The following is a 5,900-nucleotide window of genomic DNA, read 5'->3' as shown; positions in this document are numbered from 1 at the left end:
CAAATTGAATGAGAGTGTGACATCGAACTATCAATCTCTCAGCAATCGAATCTTGACCTCAGCAACCCAACTGTCTCGAAACTCAAACATTGACACACCCGAAGAAACACGGACCCTAATCGGATTCTTGTCCAACGGCCACCTACCGTGAAAACACTCATTCTATCCTGAGCATGTGCAACATGCATCATCTCACTCCATACGTTGCCTTGACTACCACATGACCCAGTCTCATATACTCGGGCTGCAGATCCCCATAAACCAAACTTCTATACCGCATCAGATTGAGGATTCTCCCCACATAATACACAATCCCCCCCCCACTTAGGGTTCGAACCATCGCCTATTGACATACCAAACAGACCACACTATAGACTGGCTCACCAGATGTACCATTCCTGACTCATGGAACGTACCACGCAACACTCGATGACCTTCCAGATAATGACCAAATAACTCCAAGTATCCCGAATCTCAGATGAAAACCTCGGAATCCTCCCAATGTGACTACCTCTATTCGCCCAAAACTTCGTACCGACACACCACCGGACATATCGATTGGCCCGAATTAGTTACGACTCTCAACCCTTACCGTCGATATACAACGTAGACAATGAGGGCCACCGCCCTTATATACTCCTATTGATTACCTGGAACTGTTGCTAAAGTATGTCTTACTATAATCACTAAGGCATATCCTTGTCCTTATCCATCTCAGTCCCTTCTGATGACTCCCTCACGGTATAAGAAATACCTCGCAGCTGACATACCACAAAATACTCTGGTGAAAGTATCACAACTATATGCTACCCCACGGGGTTTACCTTCAAACTCTGAAACCGGAAGCTCATTATCCATTTCGCTCTACATGGGAAATGGAAATAGTGTAGTTCTCATCACAGAATGTGACACCTCAACCATCGGTCGATCACTTAACCCAGACTGCGATCCTCCATAAAGCATCATCTCCACTTTTCCCCGAGTCATGCGACTCCAACTGGAACCTCACCAGTCAAACACTTCGGGATCTAACTCAATTTTACTCGCAAGGTACTCCCCTATTGAAGCTCGATCGACATGGCCCTTTGGCCCTACAATCTACCATATCCACTCTCAGTCTGAACAACCACATCGGGATAACTGGTAAAGATGGAAGCACACTCTGCTACAAATCATGGTACCCGAACCACGTTATCTCCCCTCAATTTTCTACTTAGAACCTATGGAATTCTCCCTGTTTTGAGTATGGGTCCTCTTCTTTCAGTAGTACGGGCCCATACTACCTGCCACATCTACCCATACTTTCCACACGGATCGTCCCAGATTTCCTAAGTAGCTGCTCGACCTCCTCGATCACTTATCCCCTTACGCATGCTCGCTCTCCAACGAATACTCACATCTAAACAACGTACTCATCGCACTAAAATTACTCCCTAGGCTCTCCTAGGTTCTCACACTTCCCTGCCATCAGCTGCTGAAGAACTCCTCATGATGCCAGCCATCTACCTCCTCAATATCGTCAAATTCACTTAGTAGCTGACTCCCATCATCAAGAGTTCTACTAAGCAGCATTTGGGCATCAAATATCCTCTACCAGCACATAAAGCCACTCTAGCTTACAACTCCACTCGCTCTATCCACAACTCAAAAGGCATCACCAAACTCAGGCAACCATACCTCTAGTGGGTATCTAACTACTCTCTCAGTAGATTCCTCAAATGCACATCTAGGTATCTCTCCTAGATTACTCCTCTACTTAAAGCTCTCTCTAAAATATTCCTGTTAGGCACTCCTACTCAGCACATACATAGAGCAAATAGCATATAATATCAATCAATAGCATCCCCTAGGCTAAGGCATCATGAATCAGGCAACTCTAGCTCTAAATTCCTGAAACACCTAGCCTATCCTCTAGCATGCAACTTTAATACCTCATAAGTATCTCATAATATCAGCAAATAATGGTATTATGGGAAATCACCGTTCGAGCTCTGGCTGATTGTATACACTACTCCGTCTCGTTTTCTCTTTAAACTCTTACTCGTTTTAGAAAAATCATTTATTTTTAGAAAATTTTCTCAAATCCTCATGTTGAGTCCAGACATACCCAAGAGTACATCTGAGTCCCTCAAACCAAGGCTCTGATACCATCTTGTAACACTATAAATTTTCAAATAAATTTTTCATTTTTAAAATCACATCAACTCAATATCACATTTCCCAAAAACCACAAAATGTATAAGTTTTCAAAACACAAGTCAATAATGTTTAATAAAAACCCAGAATCCTCAAAATCATGATCTCTAACTGGTGTGTACAATCAAGCCGGCGCCTTCCCGCGATCCTGAAAAGTACCTAAAACACATCACACAACACGGTAAGCACGAAGCTTAGTGAGTTCCCCAAAATACCACATACACAAATAATAAGCCTCTCATTGCTATAACTCGGCATGGACCCTCCGGTCATGTGTCTCGGTGAGCACCCTCCAGTCTCATAGCTCGGGTTGGACCCTCCAGTCTTGTATCTCAGTGAAGACCCTTCGGTCTCACAACTCGGTTTGGACCCTCCAGTCCTAACTCAATAAAGCATAGAATAATATAACATATATCACAAAGACAAAATGCATAATATCACATAACTCAATGTAAGCACATAGGACCCTCCGATCGATAACTCAAATAAGACCCTCCGGTCAGACAGTATTACCACTCAGGTAAGTATAGTGAGAAGACTCACCTCAACTGCTACGCGAGAAACCATACACTGTCGTTGCTATTGCGCACTAACTCCTGAACTAGGCCAAAACAACCCAACACTATGATCAAAGATAATACAAGGCTACACCCAACACTATGCCCCATAGATGGCCCAACTAACCACGCCCACTACTGACCCAACTCATGGGGCCCACTAAGGCCCAAGACCAAAAAGGTCCACAAAGGTCCACTAATGACCCAATTTTCCAAATTGGGCCCAAACCCTTGCTTGGGCCTTACCCTAAAGCCCACGACTTAACTTTAATCTAAAACACCTGTTCTTAGATGGCCAAACTAGTCACCAGCAATCGGGCCTAAGAAGATATCCCAAACCGAAGCCCAAATATGCAAACCCACTCAGACAGAGTACGCAGGGTGTACTCAGTGGTACGTTGTGTATACTCGCTTAATGGCTTGTAAGTTCCGCGTACTGGCTTGTACGCCTAGCGTACGTCCCTCTTAAACCCACATTTCCATTAAACACTTAATGCTTTAAGTCATAAGTCCAAACCACAGAAATGAGTCCCAAATCACGTTTAAACCCATAAAGTCACTGGCTTGGTGACTTTGCATGCCCCACATAAGCCCAAACTCCAAAAATGGCGTTCTACTTCCATGAAAATGGTCTTAGCTCTTGCATGAACCCATTAAGACTTCCAAGATAACAACTTTATGAAAACACTGAGAGGGGAAACTCTAAGCTCCAAAACGACATGGACTCAAGGGACTTCATCAATGGGGCCAAAAGAGTCCATAAACTCAACCCAAAAGAGATCTAAGAAAATAACCACCAAGTTTGAGACTTTATACCTCAAATGAGAGCCAATGGCTGATGAGGTTCTGGATCTAAAATCTCTAGCTTCTTCAATGAATCTTCAAGAGTGACCACCTTCTTCAAAATCACTAAAACACTCTTCTAATGGTATTCTAAGCTCCAAGAATACACAAGAAGGATTAGGGTTTCATGAAAGTTGTCCAAGGGTGAAAGAGAGGCTGATCTTTGAGGCATTATGTTCTTTATATAGTATACATCCCTAAAATTAGGGTTTTTCATTCTGACCCTCGTACGCCCCACGTACCTTCTTGTACGCCCCGCGTACCTTCTTGTATGCCTCGCATACAAGGTCGCACACCCCGACTCAACCTCGCACCTACGTTGCACGTTCTTCCCAGCTACGCCTTGCGTAGACCTTTTCTCCTCGGTACGCCCTGTGTATTGCTCGGTACGCCCTACATACTAGGGTTTTCCCCCAAACCCTAACTCTTCCGAATGCCATAACTCACTCGATACATCTCCGATCTCGACCATCCATATATCCATAGAAAGGCATCGAGACGCTCACTATTATCAATTCATACTTGCCATCAGATATACCGAATCTAAAAATCCATTTCCTATAAAGCCCGATCGATACATTATCGAAATACTCTTTTTGCTCCAAGTCACAACCGATTACCCAAAACATCCAATATAGCATCTACCTCCAAATAAGCCCAACAACCGACTTTTTCAAGGATTCTAACCTTGTTAATACCCAAACCTTGTTCACCACTTCGAAATGAAAATGACTTGAAAACATGATGTTACAGTCATAAAACATTCTCACAAAATTTTATTTTTACATAATTCGACTTCATGCAGTTATTCTTATAGAATGTGTGAAAAGGAACACGATGATCAAGGGCTTGTAGGTTGGATGATGGTGTGTGGGATGGAGATGAAAAATGTTTACTGATCTTTCAAAAAAATGCATTATTTATCGTTATATACTGGTAGAATAATCTATAATAGAATGATAAGATTATGTACCACCCGTTCTCCAGGATAGATCAGTTGAGGGCTTGAGGGATTAAAAGTAAGGTTTTTGGGAAAAAAAACCATATGCGACGACGTGGAGAATGGGGTACCACGACGTGACATGGCTAATGCATGGTTCGTGCATACAATGGTTGCCATGACGTGACAAGGAGGGGTACCACCATGTGGCAGCTGCTGAAGCCTAAACCCATGATTTTTAGGGGTTCTTCCATATTTAAGCACCTAAATTCAAGGTTTAGGGCATCCTCTTCAACCTCCAATCCTTCCAAATGAAACCCTAGCCTCCATGCTTGATTGAGGTCTTGATTTCTTGATTTATAGCTTATTCTTTGGATTTTTGTGAAGCTTGGGGAAAAGAGAGATTCATCTTGGTGCAAAGGAACAAGGAGCAAGTTTGGATCCAACATTCTCTTCAAATTTCTGAGTTGTTGAAGGTATAAAGTTCATAACTTTGCACTTATTCTCTTAGATTCAAGTTTGAGGTCATATTTGGGTGGCTTTGGTCCCTTCTATGGATGCACCTGGAGTTTAATTAACTCCAGAGCTTGGTATGGATCCTCTATGGTCAATATGTTATGTAGAATGGGAAAAAGGAGCCATGTTGGAGTCACCTTGTGTCTATGCACAAGTTTTGGCCCCATTAAGGACTTAATGGATTTATGATTGTAGATCTAGCTTATGGATGGAGTCCTAATGGATAAATTTGGAAACTTTATCCATTTAGTAATTAAAAAGAAGTAGATCTGAAGTTATGTGTAACATCCCAATTTTCAAGGCCAAAAATTTCATTTTAAAATTAAGCACTCCATAAAATAGTGTACCAAAACATTGTTGAGGTTACATCAAATTATAAAAACCTTGACGTCATGTCTCAAATCACAATATCAAAAGTAATGAAATTCAGAGTACATTCCCAGAAACTCCATGCGGAAATCATGTGTGCGTGTGATGCGCTGCTACACCGCCGACTCCTTCCCCTTGAACGAAGAGGTACCTGAAACCAAAACTAAAACTGTAAGCACAAAGCATAGTGAGTTCCCCCATCATACCGCATACCAAATAATATCATCGGTATCTTTCAACCGGTAACTACCATCAGTATCTTTCAACCGATAACTATCATCGGTATCTTTCAACCGGTATCCGCCATCGGTATCTTTCAACCGGTAACTGCCATCGGTATCTTTCAACCGGTAATTGGGGACTATTTCACCCCCTACCACTAGCATACAATAGCAAGATATAAACATACAGTCAGGCATATCGGGGTACTGACCTACCCAATTATCCTAACAACCTATGCCAGGGAAAGACTATTCCCT

Source organism: Lactuca virosa, chromosome 2 (genome assembly GCF_052849685.1).
Source record: "Lactuca virosa cultivar CGN04683 chromosome 2, Lactuca_virosa_CGN04683_v6, whole genome shotgun sequence".
NCBI lineage: Eukaryota > Viridiplantae > Streptophyta > Magnoliopsida > Asterales > Asteraceae > Lactuca > Lactuca virosa.
Note: the sequence above shows the minus strand (reverse complement) of the source record.